This window comes from Sapajus apella, unplaced genomic scaffold (genome assembly GCF_009761245.1).
Source record: "Sapajus apella isolate SASKATOON/1434 unplaced genomic scaffold, GSC_monkey_1.0 scaffold58, whole genome shotgun sequence".
NCBI classification, from domain to species: Eukaryota; Metazoa; Chordata; class Mammalia; order Primates; family Cebidae; genus Sapajus; species Sapajus apella.
In genome coordinates, this window is record NW_022436998.1 from 2,044,205 (window position 1) to 2,065,976 (window position 21,772).

Genomic DNA, 21,772 nt, shown 5'->3' on the forward strand with positions numbered 1-21,772 from the left:
TTATTATCACTAAGCTAGTTTTTGTGGGGTTGTAAATACTGTGTGGTGTTTTTCTTTACAGAAGGGAAACAGAAAACCTCTTCAAGAGAAGTCATGATTTGCAAGTCTGTTCTACGAATGCTTCACTGACAAGGACTCTGTGGAGGAGGGAATGGAGGACAGTGTTTTGAGAAACTGTGACCTCTGGACAAACCTCACTTTAAACAGTAAGTGTCATTTAAAAGTTGGCTGCAAGTCAGGTTTTTGTAAATTGAACCCTGCTTCAAGTGCCCAGTGGAAACTTGCTCCATAAAATAATTATGTGGTAAAAGTTTTATGGAGGATCGTTTTTATTCGAAGTCACCCCCTAAATCATCTAACTTGTAAATGATGTGTTCTTTAACTACAAAATGAAGAACCCGAGAAGCTTCAGGGACCTCAAAGATCTTGGATTCGATCCTTGCATATTACAGATGGAGAAACTGATGTGTGGAGAGACCACACAGAGGCCACCACCCTGCATGGGGCGAGACCCAATGGCAGAAACTTGGTTAAAATGACTGATGGAATTGATCGGGCTAAGTTACTACGTTTCACTTTCAAATGTTTCAAATCATGAAGACTGCTTGACTAGCTGTTGGCTTTGTGCTGTGAAGGCACAGCCAAGGAAGGGGTGAGCTGGCTTTTTCTTTTGACTTGGTAAAGCCAGGAAGGCAGATGAATGAGGGGAAGAAGTCATACACACACTGTTCACTTTGCAGCTGTATTTATCTGGTGGTTCAGTTTGTCAGCTCAAGGGGGAGAAAGACCATTGGGGAAGGGAGGTGTGGGGAGGAGAAACTCTAAGGGCAAATTACAATGGGCATTCTGAAAAGACAGTAACGTTTTCTTTTTCTATGGCATTTAAAACCCAGACTTGAATTCTTTATTCAATTAAAAACACCCACTAAGGTCAGGCAAAATTTAACCATGTAATGCAGGATGCTGGCGACCTTTTGGGGAGAAGAAACCACTTCCTGGCTCCGGAACTGGATCTGAGGAGGGACCTGGGGAGATGAAGGCAGGTTGCTACACTGAAGTCTTGAGAGCCTGAAGAGGAGGCCCTATTGCCGATAATGCTTCCCATCCTCCCCCTCCAGGAAGCCCCACGGAGTGCAGAGATGGAAGCAGGAGGTGGAAGCTTAGGGGTTTCCACCATCTTGGAGGCCTTCAGATAAGGTGTGGCCACCCACCTGTGGATCAGAATGGGGACCCTGGGGAGAGGGGCTTGGAAAGGATTAAAGCAGAGTTGGAAGGAGGCCCAGGGAAGCCAGGATGCCCAGCTGAGGCCGGCTCAATGCCCAGTCTGAGCTGTAGAGGACTAGCTGAGCTCTGCAGTTTGCCAGCCATGTGACCATGGGCCGATTTAACCTTCCTAAGTCACAATTTTCTCCTCTGTAAAATGAGGATAATAGTAGTATGTATCACATAGAGTCATTAAAAATTAAACATGATAATGTATCTAAAAGTGCTTCTTGTACAGTCTGATACGTGTGAAAGATCCATCATCATCAGCAGCAGCATCACCATCATTCTCATCATGGTTGCAACAGGACTTGAATTCTGAACATGTGACTCCTGGGACCTGGGAAGCAAAGCTCTCAAATGAAAATGGGGTTAGCTGAAGCGTATATTCACTTTGGGAAGCAGGCACTTCTGAGCAGGATGACACACTGTGGCCTTGTCAAGGGTCTAACCATGGGAAGGAAACAAGTTGCCTCTTGGAAAAAAGAAATCTCACCAGTTTGGGTGAGAGCAGGAACACCGATGTTTGGCCCAAGGACAAGGTCCAGAGCTGGAGAAGATTAAGGTGGTTGTGAATACAAGATGAAGACCTTTATCAGCCTGCTGCCCTTAAGCGCATGTAAGTTAGAAGACAGTAAGAAAAATCTTTCCTGTAACAAAATGGGAGTTCTCTCTAGTGTGCTGGGCACCGTTGCATGGCATGGAGGTGCTATAAGCAACTATGCACTTTGCAGTGGTGGCACCAGGAGCTGCTGAAGAGATAAGACAAACAATGCTCCTGTTCACGCCTGGGGATCAGACCAAAGTCATGGAATTTTTCACCAGGAGCAGCTCAGCCTTGGTGGCTCAGCAGCAGTGACAGCCCTGCAGACATCAAAGGAACTGGGAAAGATTCCCAGCAGGGAGGCAGCGCAGAAGAGAAGGAAAATGAGGGACAAGGTATGATGTTTGGGAGCACATGTACAGTGTTCCCTGGGCATCCTCAGAAAGACTGGAAGGGGGTCCTCGGCTGGGGGTTTCTGGTGGTTCTGGAAGAGCTGTTGAAAGCAGAGTGAGAAAGGAACAGCATGTGCCTGGTTATGATCCCAGTTTTCCCCTCAGGCTGGTGTGGCCTAGGAAACACACATTGTGGAAGTAAACAAATCACTATTGGGAGGCTTAAAAGATCAAGCATGGCCTTGCCTCCTTTTACAAACACTCAGACATGCAAACTGGTGTCATTTTAAGCAGCTTTCTCAACAGAGCAGGGTATGCAAAGCTGCATGTCGGATATGATAGTGGGTCGGGACGTCAACATCAATCTAGTGAGTGCAAGTAGAATTTGAAAAGTAAAATCATTTTGAATAAAAATTAGAGCATATTGCATCAGTAAGGATAGCTATTGCCTTGTGAAGCCTTTGTTTCCATTCTTTGTGTATGTATGTAGGCACAGTTGTGATATAAATTGTGCTTCTTTCAGTTTACAGCCAAAAAAAAAAAAAAAAAAAAAAAAGAAAGAAAAGAAAACTGCGTTAGAGGATGCTAAAGATCCTCTCCCAACCCAGGAGTCCAAAATGGCAGGGAAATGATCTTGACTCCAATAAATTTCACTTACTGGTTTAAGTTAGCAATTAGACTTGTTGGAATATTGTTTCTGTTCTTCACTGGCTGTTTGAACTTGGGCAAGTTGCTTAGCTTCTCTGTGCCTCATTTGCAACATTAATAAAGTAAAAATAACAATACTATCTCTGCATTGTTGATATTAGGATGAGTGATGATGTATATGGAGAGAATGTTGCAAAATGGCATTCCACTGGAAATAAATGGGAAGGGGGTCAAGGGACGTATCTTTAAGATTATTTAGCAGTAGTGGGTCATTAGGACTCTTTGGTTGCAAGTGGTAGACACTGACTCTGCCAACGCAAGCGTAAAAGGACCTTGTTGCCTTGGTGATAGAGTGACTCACAGAATCCAAGGAAGGGTTGACCAAGGAGGATTTGAATGAAGGAACTTGTGAGAACTTGGGAATCAATGTGGCAGGAGCTAATGGATGATGCCCTCTGACAAATCTAGTCCAGCTTACTCTTATCCCCATGTTCCTCACCAAAAGATAGAGTGTGATGGACTGAGCTTGGGTCAGGCGCCCTGCCCATTGCCCTGGAAAAATGGAGCAGCTTGACTGGCAATCTCACCAAGAGTGCACATGGTGGGAGAGAGGTGGTTCCACGAAGGCAAGTTGGGGACCGCTGTCAGCAGAGAGAGCAGAGGCTGGGCAGGTGACATCCAGGGACACTCATTCAAGTAGGTGCACCGCGCTCTGATAGCTAATTTCATTGGCCTTTGCCCCTAACTCAACCTCATGGTCTTAAAGAGAAATGACCAGAAGACAATTTAGACAGATATGAATACTTTTGCCGAGGACAGCTAACCTCTGGTGTTCTAACTGTGGAATCAGGGGATTTTCACCTCTTACAGTACATGAGAATAGAAATTGGGCCAAGAAAGGAGTTCAGAAGTAATAATAATGAAAGCTGACTCATAAAATGCATATTATGTGCCAGCTGCCACTCTAAAGCACTTTACATATATTGACTCGCTTAATCCTCATAACAATTCCATGGGCTAGATATTACTATTATTTCCCCTATGTTAGCAGAAAAGGAAACAGAGGGTCAGAGGTTAAGTTGTTGGCCCAGGGTCCTGTAGCTAGTGAGAGTTGGTGCTGTGATCGAAACCAGGTGTCCTGGCTCTGACCTCCACAGTATTAGCCACTGCTGGACACTGCCCCTCTGATGGGCTGTGTAGAATGAGAGATGCTGTGAGCTGCTTTGGAGCTGGTAGCGCCTCACTGGCTGGGCACTACTATTGTACTACAATTCCCAGCATGCAACTGGGCTGGCTATCATCTTAACCCCTTCTTCACCAAAAATTCCTCACTGTCTTGGGTAAAATCTTTTTTATTGGCAAAATCTGATCTCCCTCATGGATAATTATGCAATTGAGGCATAAATGTAGATATAAGTGGCAGTAGATAGTGAAGAGGGTAAGATTCTAAGCTAAAATATCCTCTGTATTTTTTAGTATTTGAAGGAATTCATTGGAGATGACTATGGGAACAATTTTTTTTTAATTTAGAAATGTGTACTAGGAAAACGTCAATGGGGATGTTTTAAAGAGCTCATTCTCAATCTTGGCCTCACTTTGGAATCACCTGGGGAATTTAAAAAAAAAAAACCTCTTAAAGTTTGGGTCATATTTTTAGAGGTTCTGATTTAATTGGTCTGGGGTGTTACTATTAAAAGTGAAATTCCCCATGTGTAAAAGAGGAGGCATAGCTTCTCATACAGTGGGGGCATATGAGGAAGCATCAGGACTGGTCAGGGGCCTGGGGGAGCAAGGGGAAAATGCAGACATTGTTGTGATTTCTGCAGGAATGGTAATGCAAGACTGGGTAAACAGGCTCAGCACTGGCTCCTCTGAATAATTTCTGTGAGCTTTGGGACATAGGGACTGTCCCTAGTTGTCTGGTACCTGGCCCTGGGGTGATTAGAACAGGTGGATGGTGGCCCTGAGAAACAGCCCACTAAAGGAAGTGGTTGGGGGTGACTCTAGATTGGCTGGTTTGCATAGGAAAGATGCGCTTTCCCAAGTGAGTCACTTACTGTCCCTCCGAGTTGGCTAACCCTGGGAGGGGCAGTCCCTCCAGGGTCAGCACAGCCCCAGGTGTCACAGCATCAGGATACAGAAAACTTAAAAACATGTTTAATATACCCTCCCACTCTTCAGCAGAAAGCAACTGACCAGGCTTAAAGAGAACTGGAAACAGCCTGAAGCCTGGGGAACCATCCCGTTAGGACTGGTGGACTGCAGGGAAGAAAGCAGGAGGGCCAGTGAAACCAGGAGGATTTCAGCCCTGGCCCTATTTAGTTAACTAAGATTCCAAACCTGTCACAGAATGACACTCAGGCAAATGGGAAGAAAGGCGGCAAGTTCTTCTTTAAAAAGACTCCTTGTAGAGACATCTGCACTCCCATGTTTATTGCAGCACTATTCACAATAATCAAGATATGAAATCAACTTACATGTCCAATAACAGATGAATGGATAGAGAAAATGTAGCATATCTACACCATGGAATACTATTTAGCCATAAAAAAACAGTGAAATCCTGTCATTCATGGCAACATGGATGTTGGAACTGGAGGACATTATGTTAAGTGAAATAAGCCAAGAACAGAAAGTTAAACACCACATGTTCTCATTCATACATGGAAGCTTAAAAAAGATGATCTCATAGAAGTAAAAAGTAGAACAGAGGATACTAGAGGCTGGGAAGGGTAGGGGGAAGTGGGGGAGGGGATAGAGAGAGTTTTGTTAAAGGATGTAAAATTACAGCTAGAGAGGAGGAATAAGTTCTAGTGTTCTATACCACTGCAGAATGACAAAGGTTAACAATAATATAGAGTTTCAAATAGCTAGAAAGAGTATACTGAATGTTCCCAACACAAAGAAATGATAAATATCTGAGATGATGGATATGCTGATTACCCTGACGTATCAAAACATTGCTATGTACCCCATGCATATGTATACCATTTGTCAATTAAAAAATAAATTTCTAAGAAAGCCTCCTTGAAGGCAGTACCCACAATTTATTTATCTGTCTGTACCTTTGATTAAATGATTGTTACCTAGGAGAAACAGTTAAAATGGTCTTGTAAAAAAGAAAAGTTAGTTTAGAGCTGTGGGCTGGTACTTCACTCTTAAAAAATAGAATTCTTCTTAATTTTTATTACCAAAGTTAAGTATGCTGAATATATACATTACTATACCTATCTTCAGACTCAAGCAGAACCTGAATTAGCCATCGATTGAAGGTTATTGCTTATGTCCCCAAGGGAAGAGCCTCCTCTGGCTCATGCTGGTGGGAGAAACTGAACCAGCTCTGCTTTCTCATCCTGGTTTAATTCCCAGCAAAGGAAAAACAATGTAATTTTCGATGATGATGACAATGACAATGATAACAACAACAATAACCAACCTTTAACACATCCTTGTAATGTGCCAAACACCGTTGTAGATGCATTAGAATCATTACTTCATTTAATCATTGTAACATAGTTTGGTTAATTTGCTCCCATTTTTCATATGAGCAAACTGAGGCATGGAAAGGCTAGGCAGCTTGCCCAAGAATAAGAGTCTGCACTGGCTTAAAAGTGAGGCATTCAGACATTAGTGTCCATGCTCTGAATTGCTCCACAGCACCATCTCCTTGTATCAGAGTGATTTCCTGGAGCAAAGGCGATCTGATCTTATTCACACAGGGGCAGGCAATAACTGCCTGAGTACAGGACTCCTATGAGGCGAATGGTATTGGAACCCTGAGCTAGTCCAGTTACATAACCAGCATAACCATTGGAAAAGCTGTCACATAAGGGAAGGCTGCCTCTGGGACTAGAAGAAAGAATATGCCAAGATCTGGTTCTGCAATGGATGAACTGTTTGACCTTGGGCTGAAATCTTCACATTTAGGCTCTGATTTTGCAAAGAAGTTCTTGGGCTGAGTGATCTCTGGAGATCCTGTCATGTAAGCAGCCCCTGCCAGCACTCCTACTGGGGAGTGATTACTGCAAAGACAAGGAAAGTGGTAAGCAGGTTCTTGCACCTCCCAAAGTAAGTAGCAAATAGCTGTTTGGGTGTCCTGAGGAGTTCTGAAAACATTGGGCCTAGTTGCCTCCTGCTTCATCTTGCACCATATGCCTGAAGCTACTGAATGAATAAACATCACTCGAGGCTATTTCTGGATGCTCAAGAAACTTTGAAAAAAAGAAAGAAATGATTATTTAGTGAGGGGAGTATTATAGAAGACCCATTTAGGGAGGAGGGTGAGGGTTCTCATTGTTTTGATCCTTGAATTCCCTTTAGGTGGACTGGAAATGCTAACATCCTGAAACTTTTAGGACCTCTGCGTGAAGAACTGTCCTGCCCCAAATGCTCTTAGCACTCCCACTGAGAAGGAGTAAAAGAGTTTCTTACAGTGGAAACACACCAAACCTCTTTGTGCATTTTTCTGAACATCAATCAATAATCCATTAACTTAGGGGAAGCTGAATGCTCTTCATACAGGAATCCAAAATAAATTGACAGCTATCCTCTGGCAAGAACTATAGAAAGGCTGTATGGGCCTGGACAAGGCATTTCATTTCCTTGGGCTTCAGTTTCTTCATCTTTATAGCATAGAAATTATAGCCATAGAATGTTAATTCTATAGCTTCCTAATTTCTCTCCCCAGAAAGGAGAAATAAGTTGTAAACACAGAGGTTTAGAAAGACTTTGTTTTCCCCATGTGGGACATGCTAGGTACATGTACTGCAGTTAACCAAAATGCATAGGGTAAAGTTTAGGCCAAAAGAATGCAGAATCACATTATCCCAGAATATTTTAATAAGGTATGTTTTCAATGATTTAGCATTTTTTTTCTGGAAATATATTTGAATTTTATCAGACCTAAGGACCAAAATTCAGGCAAGGTCATGGAAGGCCACCCTTTTGGCTGGCTAGACTTGAATAGAAATCTACTCAAGAAAAGAAGTTTGTTAGGAAATTTAAAAAAGGATAATTCTAAGTCATGGGCCAGGTGAAAGTAATCTAGCCAGAAAATACATTTGGGGGGAGGTACTAAGGGAAAGCAGTGGCTCTAAGAGGTGTTACCCTGGAATGTGGTGTGGTTATTGGAATATAAAGTTGAAAATATAATTACTCTTCTATCTTCCTCTTCTTCTTTATGCCTGAATTACTCCCAAGATAGTTCTTAGCAGTTATTTATTTATTTATTTATTTTTTAAAAAGATACTTCATTCTTTTGAGGAAACTATTAACTGCTTTTGTTTTTAGTTTTTTTTTTTTTTTTTTTTTGGTTTAAGATTCTGAGGTTAAAAGGAAAATCATGCAACTAGTGTGTTCATGCTTTGGAAACTTGAACTTCATAATGTTGGATTTCAGCCTTTTTGCTTTTGTCTTATCCCTTTAGAAGGAATCTGTTTTATTTGGTTTGGCTTTATACTCTCGTTCTGGAAGAACTCAGAGCTTTCCATTGCTGCCCATGACTTATGGCCTGTGTTACACCCATTGGTTTCTGTAGGAATGATGACCCAAGAAGCTAGGAATTTGACCGCAGAAAATAGCAAAGCAATGACGGAACTGGTTATTGACCATAGGATTAGTGCCCTGAGGGTCCAGGGCAGAAATGGCTGTTAACAGTAGGGAAGCAACAGGCTTTTGCACCAGCCTACTGCTGGCTCGTATTCAACACTGCCTCTATTGCTCCTAGAGCGCAACAAAGAAGAAAAAGGAACCCATGCTTGCTGGGCCCCCTGCAGGCCAGGTTCTTCCCAAACATTGTCTCAATTGATCATTTCACCTGCCATGTGGGCAAGGCATTATTACCCCCACTGAAGCTTACAGAGGTTAGACTTATCTAAGACCATATATTTTGGCTTCACTGACTTCAGTCTGTTTCCAAAATATTTTTCACGTGACTCCTTATTTTTGATGTATATGAACTTATAGACAGTTCTTGAGTCCTTGTCTATGTGAAGCACATGTTGTGAAAACTGTTTGCATGGGGCCAGGCATGATGACTCATGCCTGTAATCCCAGCACTTCGAGAGGCCAAGGCGGGCGGATCCCCCGAGGTCAGAAGTTTGAGACCAGCCTGGCCAACCTGGCAAAACCCAGTCTTTACTGAAAATACAAAAATTAGCCAGGCATGGTGGCAGATGCCTGTAATCCTAGCTACTCAGGAAGCCGAGGCAGGAGAATTGCTTGAACCCAGGAGGCAGAGGCCGCAGTGAGCCGAGACTGCACCACTGCACTCCAGCCTGGTGATAGAGACTCTATCTCAAAATTTTTTTAAAAAAAGTTTGTATGGTATTGTTTGCTTATATGATGTTTGGAACAAGGAAATGACTGAGACTGACCATGCTCTGGCTCTGGAGGCTCTCTGGGGGTACCTGGAGGACTCCTTGGGTCATACCAATCCAGTAGGGTGCAGCCTAGTGTGAAGATCACAACTCAAGTCTTGGTTTTGCTTCTTAGCAGCTGAGTGACCTTGGGCAAGTTTTCATACTCTCTCAGCCTGAGTTTCTCATCTATAGCATGGAAGTAATACTAGTGCTTCCCTTACAGGATCGCTGTGAAAAGAACATGAGATGCCCTTTGCAGGGACATGGATGAAGCTGGAAGCCATTACCTTCAGCAAACTAACACAGGAACAGAAAACCAAACACCACATGTTCTCACTTATAAGTGGGAGCTGAGTGATGACAACATGGACACAGGGAGGGAAATGAGGCACACTGGGGCCTGTTGAGGGGGGGGACGGGCTGGGGGAGGGAGACATCAGGATAAATAGCTAATGCATGCTGGGCTTAATACCTAGGTGATGGGTTGATAGGTGCAGCAAACCACTATGGCACACGTTTACCTATGCAACAAACCTACACCTCCTGCACATGTATCCCAGAACTTAGAATAAAATAAAATTTGAAGAGGACATGAGATAATGCAACAAAGTAGTTAGCACATAGAAAGCTGCTACTATTTCAGTACGTCTCCTGCTACCCAAGGTGCCTCCTGATATAAGAGCGCCTTCCTGAGGCTGTCAGAATGACTGGAGGCGAGGCCAGGAATGAGAGGGGGCACCAGGCCTGAGGAGTAGGGAGAATAGAGGAGAATGGCTTCCTGACAGAGACTACAACCCCTCAACCCCAGGCCTGTGTTATAGGCACTTGCACTTTAATGTAAGTAAATCCCAGAACCCTGAAGAAACACAGCTCAGAGCTGGCATCCTTCTGGGCATTTCCTGGAGTGGAGCCAGATTTCAGAGGGCTCTCTCAAATGACAGTGTCAGCACTCAGAGCTGATGGTTGAAGTTTGCAAGAGAACAGCATCCAGCATCTTCTTTTGCTACTCTCCTGGGCCAACATGAAAGTGAGTAATAATGGATACAGGCCTTGCTTAAGTGGTGAGTCTACTGTCCAAAGTTTGGCTGTAATTACGTTGCTCAGATTAGAGCTAAGTAAATGCTGGATTTGTTTTGGTTTTTTACTATGAGCAAATGAATCTTATTTCTTACTTGGCATAGTTGTCCCAGCTTGTTCATTCAACACACACTTAAGCGTGTCCCCCATGCGTGGTGCATGTGGCACTGGGCATTCAGTAGAAAGCTAGAGGCTGGGCGCAGTGGCTCACGCCTATAATCCCAGCACTTTGAGAGACCATGGATCACCTGAAGTCAGGAGTTCAAGACCAGCCTGGCCAACATGGTGAAACCCCATCTCTACTAAAAATACAAAAATTAGCCAGGCGTGGTGGTGCATGCCTGTAATTCCAGCTACTTGGGAGGCTGAGGTAGGAGAATTGCTTGAACCTGGGAGGTGCAGGTTACGGTGAGCTGAGATCATGCCATTGCACTCCAACCTGGGCAACAAGAGGGAGACTCTGTCTCAAAAAAGAAAGAAGAAAAAGAAAGAAAAGAAAGATGAAAGAAAGAAGAAAGGAAGGAAGGAAGGAAGATGAAAGAAAGAGAAGAAAGAAAGAAAGAAAAAAGAAAGAAAGAAGAAAGAAAAGAAAGAAAGCTAGACCTACAGAGTTCCTACCTTCTAGTGGAGGAGAGGAGCAATTAAACTAGAGGAAACAAGTGTGGTGAGGGCGCTGGCAGGCTGGTGGAGCAGCAACAGCAGCAAGAATCCTGACTATGGTGCCAGGACCATTTGAACTAAACCCAGAGGGCTCTGACTCTGCCTTGATCCCTCCAGAAAGCTTCCCAGGGCCCCGACTGCCCTGTGCCTGTCAGGTGACCACATCAGTGAGCAGCGTCCCACCTCAGCCTCTTTGCCCAGTGAGATCTGGGAAACCTCCTCCTTCCTTTGCCTCTGAACCCTCGCAAAGATGACCAAGGGTTTTGAGGCATAGTTTTTAGGAAAAAAACAGAAAACAAGGAAAACAATATAAACAAGAAAAAAAGCACAACAAGAAAAAGGTATCATGCCTTACTGGGCCTTGCTTAGGTATTGAACATTGTGCTAAGAATTTTTCTATGTATATTACACTGTGCCATTTATTTCTCTGAGGTTGATATTGTTGTTATGTCCATTTTTTTCAGGTAAGGAAACTAAGGCTAAAGAGGAGAATGAAATGGATCACAAACCTAACCAATGGCAGAGTTGTGATTGAAACCCAAGAAAATGTGAAAGGTAATTGATCATTTCTTATGAAGGATTATTTTGTTTTATTTTATTTTTTGCAGAGGCAAGAGAGGGAGACATTGTTGTTCCCAGAAAAGGGCCTTTAGGGACAATAAAGAAAGGAATCCTTGATGGGACTTCTAAATCCTCCGATATCTGGTAGTGCTGGCCACAGGAGGAGCCCAGTAACTATTGAATAAGGCAGCGAGGGAGGGTATGAGGAAGGGAATGAGGGAATGAGTGAGGCCCCTCCCAGCTTACCAGGGCCTGTGCAGGCTTTTCTCCCACACATCCCAGTCACAGGCCAGCTTCCTACAGCCTCTTTCTTCCATCTTGCAGCTCCCAGGCATCAAGGGTAGCTTGGTAGTTGGTTTCCACCACTGTCATCAGTCCCTGAAATCCTCATTCTTACAACACTGGCTGTACCTGGAACTTTGTCTCCCTGGCTTCTCCAGATGCTACTGCCCTGGAGACAATCCCACAGGCCCATTTTATTTCTAAGGGTCAGAGGGCTATAGCAGTTCAAGACCCCTGGTGGATGCCTGAAATCACGAATAGTACTGAACCCTATATATATTATACCAAGTTAAATTTTTTTTTTTTGAGACAGAGTCTTGCTATGTTGCCCAGGCAGGAGCACAGCAGCTATTCACAGGCATGGTGGTAGCTGACTGCGGCCTCAAACTCCTAGGCTCAAGGGATCCTCCTGCCATAGCCTCCTGAGTCGCTGGGACCGCGGCAGCATACTATCTTTTTGACCTGATAACTGAGATGGCTACAAAGTGACTAACGGATTCGTAGGGTATACATCGGGGATACACTGGATAAAAAAGGATGATTCACATCCGGGGGTGGAGTGGGAGGGCGCAAGATTTCATCATGCTACTCAGAACGGTGCTCAACTTAAAATTTACACATTGTTTATTTTTGGAACTCTCCATTTAATATTTTTGGACCTCGGTTCACTGAGGGTAACTGAAACTTCAAAAAGTGAAACTGCAGATAAGAGAACTACTGTACAAACAGTAAATATCAGGAAGTTGTAGAGGTTATGAAACCTTCCCAACCACTCCACGAATGACCTACTTTTAGCTCTGACTGTCTATCATGTGGTCTTCCCAGAGTCAGACGACAGCCTTTTCGCTTTCTACCTTGGCGGTGGTGATTGTTGGTAGGTTATTTAACCTCCCTAACTATGTCTGTAAAATGGCCCCCATTCAAGATGGTTCTGTATTGAAAGCTCTTAGTACAAAGAAAACAGTAAATAAATGTTGTTAAGGACTGAATTTTGTCCCTCCAAAATTCATGTAGAAGTCCTAACCTCCAATGTGACTCTATTTAGATGGTAATTAAGGCCAAATGAGGTCAGAAAGGGTGGAGTCCTAATGTAATAGGATTGCTATTCTTAGGAAAAAGGGGGCTGGGTGAGGTGGCTCATGCCTGTAATCCCAGTGCTTTGGGATGTCAAGGCAAGTGGATGGCTTGAGCTCATGAGTTTGAGGCCAGCTGGGCCACATGCTAAAACCCATCTCTATAAGAAATACAGAATTAGCTGAGCATAGTGGTGCACACCTGTAGTCCAGCTACTTGGGAGGCTGAGGTGGGTGGATGGCTTGAGCCTGGGGAGATGGAGAGAGCCAAGATATGCCTCTGCACTGCAGTCTGAGCAATAGAGCCAGACCTTGTCTTAAAAAAAATGGAGGAAAGAAAAGAAAAGAAGAGAAAAATGGAAGAGACACCAGAGATGCACACACAGAGAGAAAAGGCCATATGGGGACACAGGGAGAGAGTGACTGTCTACAAGAGACCTCAGGAAAAACCAACTCTTCTGACAGGTTGATCTTGGACTTCCAGTCTCCAGAACTGTGAGCAGATGAATCCACATGTTCAGTCTACTTCCTTTGCTTTCCTTGTTATTTGAACACGTTTGCCAGGCGAGGTGTCAGAGCCGCTGTATCACAAAGTGGTCACCTTGTGGGTTGGTAAGAAGAATTTAATGAAAACACTATAAATTGGAAAAAGGAAAGTTCTAGAAAGAAAGAATATTGCAAAAGGTGCAACAAGGCACCTCAGTGAAAGAGAACTGAGCATGTCATGGTGGATTTTCCTTAGGAGCATTTATGGACCTTAAGGTGGGAGTTTAAGGGTAATTTGGACTGTATTAGGCAGGTAGGCCATGATACATGATTGCATCTGTAGACATTTTGGTGCTTTAATGTCAGCAAGGGTTGTACAATGAGTTTTGACATGCACGCATTGTGGAGATGTATACAAATTCTAGTTCCTTGTGACATTTTTAAAAGAGACCTAGATACCAACATTAGATACTAGGAAAGTTTAATTACTTCTAAATTCTTCAGATAAGGAGTTTTTGTCTCCAGAGCTTGCTCGATGGTCACCATGTGATTTTCCTCTCCTCATTTGCAACCCTGACAAATATCTTGGTCAAATCTTTGACCCTTTACATTCTCCCATGCTCACGTTTACCTGCTGCCTATTCGGGTCTAAAGAAAGGGAAAATGGCAGTGAAGGGAAGTGATGAGTCTGTGTGGCTGCTTCCTGCTGAAAGGGGGCTTTGAGGGGATAAGTTGTGTTTTTCCTTTTTTTTTTGCTCTGTGTCATAGAGGGTCATGAAAAACTCATTCACGAAGGGTTGGGACTAGATTCTATCGAGTCCCCATGTAAATGGAAGTTGCCGTTGCAGGCCCGTATGGGGATTGCATAGCCATCTGTAGCTGGAATCGTAATCTGGAAGATATAATCTTAATGAGCGCATTAAAAGGGCAGGGGGGCAAAAATTAAAAGAAGCATGACAAGGAATAAAAGTCCAAGGAATGGGACCTTGGGAACCAGTCTTGGTTACTTTGGGAAAGTGTGTGTAGCCATTTGGCTTGTTTGAAAATGTCCTGGACATGAGTTGCCACTTCTCCAGACCACAGGTGTTGTTGATGACAGCACAGACTCCTCCTTGTTCCGGTAGGAGGTGGTCAAGAACTCATCTATTAGTGAGTCTACAGACTTTTCTAGAGCTGATAGACTTGCACCAGTTTTTTTTCTAAGGCTACTTAGAAGGAGGTGGTCAGTTCTCGTAGTGTGATTTCATGGTAAATAAAATCTCCCAAGGAGTGACAGTTGCTATAGTTCCCACAACTCTGGCCACAGTAAGCCCTAGGGCCCTTTTTATTTCTAGAATGGCATTCTGAATTGAAGTTATGTTCAAGACAGTGATTTGGGTGGGAACTATTGTTCCTAGAGTACAATCGCCAGAATGAAGAGAATTATCAAGGTAGAATAGGGCCAAAGCTTGAAAAGGGTTTAAATAATTATTGGCAGTGCCACAAAGCCATAAGAGTCCAGGAGCGGCAGGTAATATAGTGTGATTAGCTTATGAATGCATAAAATATATGTAGATACAAATCCATTTTATCATATGCTAGTGCAAAACATACACAAATCTATTATAAAAAGTTAAAATTTATCAAATTTTACACAAACCCTTAGGGATTATACACGGCGCTATCTGCAGTCAACAGAAATGCAGCCAAGCATGGTGGTACATGCCTGTGGTTCTAGCTACCTGGGAGGCTGGGACAGGAGGGTTGCTTGAGCCCCGCGGTTCAGGGCTACAGTGAGCCATGATCGCACCACTGCACTCCACCCTGGGTGACAGAATGAGACCCTGTCTCAAACAAACAAACAAACAAAAAGCACTCAAAATGTAAAGACGTGGTATTAAATCATAATTGCATAAAATTAACTGTAGTAATACTATGCTACTGTAATAGTTTTTGTAGCCACCTCTGGTTGCAGTGAGCTCACTTAAAACTCCCGGTGACACTATCATCTCCATGTGAGCCGTTCACCTCTCTAGTAAATTGCACGTCGCAGTAAAAATGATTTCACAAGGTTTGTGTGCATTTTTCATCATGTTTAGTACAATGCTATAAACCTTGAATAACACCATGGGACCCATACAAAGTGCCACTAGTGATGCTGGAAGTACTCCCAGGAAGCAGAGAAAAAGTCATGACATTATTAAAAAAAAAAATAATAATGAATTGCTCAATGTGTGACAGATTGAGATCTGCAGCTGTGCTTGCCCGCCATTTCAAGATAAATAAATTCAGTGTAAAGACCGTTGTAAAAGAAGAAAAGGAAATACATGAAGCTATCACTGCAGTAACACCAGCAGGCACGACAACCTTGCAATTTTTGCAAAATAAGTTTTTTATATTGATGCATAATAGATGCACATAGTTCTGGGATGTATATGATAATTTAATACATTCACATATTTTGTAAAGATCACATCAGTGTACTTGAGATAGCCAACACGTTAAATATTTTTCTTTTTTCTTTATACTAGAACTGTTTGAATTCATCTAGCTATTTTTAAATGTCCAAGATGTCATTCTAAACTATAGCTCCCTATTGATATAGCTAACACTATTTCTTCTAGCAAACCATATATTTGTACCCATTATTCCACTTTTCTTCTCCCCCTAACTCTTAAACTTTCCAGTCTCTAGTATCTACCAGTCTACTTCCTGTCTTCATGAGATGCACTTTTTTTTTTAGCTCCCACCATATGAGTGAGAACATGTGATATTTGCCTTCCTATACTTGGCTTATTTCACTTAACATAATATCCTCTACTTCTATCCATGTTGCTGCAAAGGACAGGATTTCATTCCTTTTTTATGACTGAATAATATTTTAGTACAGTTTATGTACTACATTTTCTTTATCCATTCATCCACTGATGGGCACTTACGTTGATTCCATATTCTGGCTATTATAAACAGTGCTGCAGTAAATATGGGAGTGCAGGTATTTCTTATACATATGAATTTCCTTTCTTTTGGTTTTCTACTCAGTAGCGGAGTTGCTGGATCATGCAGAAGTTCTTCTATCTTTTAGTGTTTTGAAGAACTTCCATACTGTTTTCCATAATGGCTATACTAATTTACATTCCCACCAGTGTATGAGAGTTCCCTTTTCTCCACATCCTTGCCAGCATCTGTTATTGCCTAACGTTTTGATAAAATCCATTTTAACTGAGATGAGATGACATTTCATTTTGGTTTTGATCTGCATTTCTCTGACGTTTAATGATGTTGAGCATTTTTCATATACTTGTGGGCCATTTGTATGTCTTCTTTTGAAAAATGTTTACTCAGATCTTTTGCCATTTTAAAATCTGTATACTTGTGGGTTTGCTTTTTGTTTTTGTTTGTTTGTTTGCTATTGAGTTGTTTGAGCTCCTTATATATTCTGGTTGTTAATTCCTGGTCAGATAAGTAGTTTGCAAATACTTCTCTCATTCTATGGGTTGTGTCTTCGTTTTGTTGATTGTTTCCTTTGCTGTGCAGAAGCCTTTTAGCTTAACATAATTCCATTTTTATATTTTTCCTTTGCTTACCTGTGCTTTCGAGTCTTGCACAAAAAAATCTTTGCCCAGACTAATGTCTGGGAGCATTTCCCCAATGCTTACTTTTAGTAGTTTCATAGTTTCTTAGATTGAAGTCTTTAATTCATTTCAATATGGTTTTTGTGTATGGTGAGAATAGGGGTCTACTTTCTCTCCTCTACATATGGATATCCAGTTTTCCCCACACCAGTTATTGAAGAGAATGTCCTTTCCCCATTACATGTTCTTAGCATCTTTGTTGAAAATGTGTTGGCTGTAAATGTGTGGATTTGTAACTCAGTTTTTTTGTTTGTTTGTTTTGTTTCGTTTTTGGAGATGGAATCTCTCTCTGTCGCCAGGCTGGAGTGCAGTGGCACAATCTCGGCTCACTGCAACCTCTGCCTCCTGTGTTCAAGCGATTCTCCTGCCTCAGCCTCCCAAGTGGCTGGGACTACAGGCATGCACCACCACACCCAGCTAATTTTTGTATATTTAGTAGAGACGGGGTTTCACTATGTTGACCAAGATGGTCTCAATCTCTTTTTTTTTTTTTTTTTTTTTTTTGAGACGGAGTTTCGCTCTTGTTACCCAGGCTGGAGTGCAATGGCGCGATCTCGGCTCACCGCAACCTCCGCCTCCTGGGTTCAGGCAATTCTCCTGCCTCAGCCTCCTGAGTAGCTGGGATTACAGGCACACGCCACCATGCCCAGCTAATTTTTTGTATTTTTAGTAGAGACAGGGTTTCACCATGTTGACCAGGATGGTCTCGATCTCTTGACCTCGTGATCCACCCGCCTCTGCCTCCCAAAGTGCTGGGATTACAGGCTTGAGCCACCGCGCCCGGCCAATGGTCTCAATCTCTTGACCTCCTGATCCACCTGCCTTGGCCTGCCAAAGTGCTGGGATTACATGCATGAGCCACTGAGCCTGACCTGTATCTCATTTTTTTATTGTATTTCATGGTCCATGTGTTTGCTTTTAGGCTAGTGTGATATTGTGCTGGCCTAGAGCCAGAACCTGAGCAAAACTGTTTTATAAAATGCAAAACTGTTTTTTAAGTAAGTTGAAGTGGCTGCCCCATTCTCCTTACAATAACTACTGTCCTTGGCCTCTGTAAATAGAACTGTTAGTTTGTTCTTCAAAACTATGTAAAGCTGCTTACCTTTTCTTATCAGTAACTGCCAGAATTGCTAGCCTTTGCTTACCGGCAATTGCCAGACTAAGCAGCCCAAGCTAGTTCCATCCTGGCTCCTGTGACTTGTAATAAGTAACTAAGGTCTGTGATTTCCACCTTAACCAGATAATGTGTAAACAAATGTTTATCTTGACTTCTGTAAACCACTTAAGTAACAAACGGAATGACAAAAGTCCCCATCCCTTGGAATGTCCGGAGACCCCCACCCTCATCTCTGCCCAGGAGGTAATTTACAGAATCCACTAGCCCTCGGAATGTCTGAAGCCTTTTCATCCCCATCCCTGCCCCTCACCCCCACTCCCAAGGTGGTTTTTCGGGTATAAAAAATCGTGGCACCCTCCTGTTGCCACCACAGGCTGGAGAGACGTGAGTCCTCTGTGGTCGCCGGCATACTAAATGACCCTGCAATCTGGCATACTTTTGTCTTGTGATAACTTTCTACACTCGGTCAAATACAACACTAGTACCATGCTGATTCAGTTGTAGTAAATTTTGAAGTCAAGTAGTGTGATGCTCCCAGCTTTGTAGTAAATTTGAAGTCAAATAGTGTGATGCTCCCAATTTTGTTCTTTTTGCTTAGGATTGCCTTGACTATTTGAGGTGTTTCAGGGTTCCATATAAATTTTAGAATTATTTTTTATATTTTTTGTGAAGAATGTTATTGGTATTTTGACAGGGATTGCATTGAATTTGTAAATTTCTTTGGGCAGTATTGTCATTTGGACAATATTACTTCTTCCAATTCATGAGCATAAAATATCTTTCCACTCTTTTTGTATTATCTTCCATTTCTTTCATCAGTATTTTATAGTTTTTCTTGTATAAGTCTTTCACCTCTTTGGTTAAATTGAGTCCTACGTATTTTATACTCTTAGTAGCTATTGTAAATGGCATTGCTTTCTTGTTTTGTTTTTCTTTCAGATTGTTTGCTCTTGGTCTATGTAAATGCTACTGATTTTTGTATGTTGATTTTGTGTCATACAACTTTACCTAATTCATTTATTAGTTCTAACAGTTTCTTTGTGGATTCTTTAGATTTTTCTAAGAGTGAGATCATGCCATTTATCTTCTTTCTTTCTAATTTGGAGGCCCTTTATTTCTTTCTTTTACCTAACTGCTCTGGCCAGGACTTCCAGTATTATATTGTCTTGTTCCAGATCTTAGAGTAAAGGCCTTCAATTTTTCTCTGTCAGTATGATGTTAGCTGTGGGTTTGTCATGTATGGTCTTTATTATTTTGAGGTATGTTTCATCTATAGCTAGTTTGATGAGATTTTTATCATAAAGGGTTAGTGAATTTTATTGAATGCTTTTTTGGCACCTATTGAAATAATCACATGGTTTTAGTTTTTGCTTATGTTAATGTGATGTATCACATTTATGGATTTGCATATATTGAACTATCCTTGCATTTCTGGGATGAATCCCACTTGATCATACTGAATGATCTTTTTAATGTGTTGTTAAGTTCAGTTTGCTAGTATTTTGTTGAGAATTTTTACACCTATGTTCATTGGTGATATTGGTCTGCAGTTTTCTTTTCTGTTGTAACTTTGTCTGGTTTTAGAATCAGGATAATGCTGGCTTTGTAGAATAAGTTTAGAAGTATTCCTTCATCTTCATTGTTTTTGGAAGAGTTTGAATAAAATTGGTATTAGTTCTTTTCTAAATGCTTGGTAGAATTTCAGCAGTAAAATCATCAGATCCTGGGCTTTTCTTTTATGGGAGACTTTTTATTACAGCATTAGTCTCATTACATATTATTGGTTTACTGAGGTTTTCTAGTTTTTCATGATTCAATCTTGGTAGGTTGTATGTGTTCAGGATTTTAACCATTTCTTCTAGGTTTTCCAGTTTCTTGGTGTATATTTGTTCATAATATTATATAATGATTCATTGCATTTCTCTGGTCCCAGTGGTTATGTCTCTTTTTTGTTTCTAATGTTATTTACTAGGATCTTCTCTCTTTTTTTCTTAGTGTAGTCAAAGGTTTATTGATTTTGTTTGCCTTTTCAAAAAAGAACCCACTTTTTTGTTTCATTGATCTTCTGTACTGTTTTTAGTCTCAATGCCATTTATTTTTGCTCTGATATTTATTATTCCTTTCCTGCTACTAATTTTGGGTTTGGTTTGTTCTTGCTTTTCTAGTTCCTTGAGATGTGTCCTTAAGTTATTTATTAGAAGTCTACTTTTTAAAATATAAATGCTTGTCATTATAAGATTTCCTTTAGTACTAATTTTTCCATATCCCATAGATTTTGGCATGTTCTATTTCCATTTTCATTTGTTTCAAGAAGTGTTTAAATTTCCTTCTTACTTTCTTCATTGATCCATTGGTCATAATTTAGCTCAGAAACTACACAAACACATGGAAATTAAACAACAGGCTCCTGAATGAGTTTCCTCTTGCTGATTTCTGATTTTATTCCATTGTGGTCAGGAACGATACTTGCTATGATTTCTACTTTTTTTTTTCTTCATTTGTTCAAACCTGTTTTGTGGCCTAAGATATGGTCTATTCTTAAGAATGTTCTGTGTGCTAGTGAAAAGAATGTGTGTCCCACAGCAGGTGGGTAACATATTCTGTGAATGTCAGTTGGACCTGTTAAGTCTCTTGTGTAGTTTAACTCTGCTGTTGCTTTGTTGGTTTTCTGTCTGGATTATCCATCTATAACTGAGAGTGAAGTATTAAAGTCCCTTGCTACCATTATATTGCAGTCAATCTCTCCCTTCAGATCTATTAATGTTTGCTTTACATACTTGGGAGCTCCAGTGTTGGGTTGCATATATATTTATAATTGTTTTATAATTGTTATATCCTCTTGGTGGACTGACTCCTTTGTAATTACATAGTGACCCTCTGTCTTTTTTTACAGTCTTTGATTTGTAGTCAATTTTATCTAAGCATACCTTCTTCTGGTCTTTCTTTGGTTTCCAGTTGCATGGAGTATCTTTTTTCACCCCTTGTCTTTCAGTCTATATATGCCTCTATAGGCAAAGTGGGTTTCTTGCAGGCAGCACATATTTGGGTCTTGTGTTTTGTTTTGTTTTGTTTTGTTTTGTTTTAATCTACTCTGCTGTTCTATGCCTTTTAATTGGAGAATTGACTCAATTTACATTCAGTGTTATTATTGATAAGCATGAACTTACTATTGTCATTTTGTTGCTTATTTTCTGATTGTTTTGTAACTCCTTGCTTCTTTTCTTAACTATCTTCCTTTGTGGTTAAGAGATATTTGAGCGCTGGGATTTTTCAGGTTATGATCTCAGAGCTGTATGTTTGTTTTTGGTTTTCTGCTGGGGGCAGTCAAAGCAAGCTTGTTTCTACATTATCATTTTGGAATCCAAATCTGAAATACCTTTTAATCTTGTGTTGAAAATACAGCTTTTATGTGGATGCAGGACTGCTATAAGAAAGGTATACCTATAGACTATAATATGATTAGTGAAAAAACAAAGTCCTTATATAATGAAGCATAAGGAAGGTGAAGGACCGAAAGCTGGAGCATTTAATGCCAGCAAAATGGTTTGATAATTTTAGAAAGAGATTTTGCTTTAAAAATGTCAATATAAGAGAATAAGCAGCTCCTACCAACCAAAAGACAGCAGATAAATTCCTGGACACTATTAAGAAAATCATTGAAGGCCAAGTGCAGTGGCTCACATCTGTAATTCCAGC

At 41.3% G+C, this 21,772-nt stretch overlaps 1 protein-coding gene across 1 annotated transcript in view; it reads left to right on the forward strand.

The window, feature by feature from the left end:
* LOC116528292 (protein FRA10AC1) overlaps window positions 1–21,772 on the forward strand; it is a 90,372-nt gene that overhangs the window by 1,509 nt on the left and 67,091 nt on the right. Inside the window, exons 2-3 of the mRNA XM_032245501.1 lie at window positions 62–206; window positions 11,408–11,498. The gene's annotated coding sequence lies outside the window, so the exon portion shown is untranslated. The remainder of the gene's footprint in view (window positions 1–61; window positions 207–11,407; window positions 11,499–21,772) is intronic.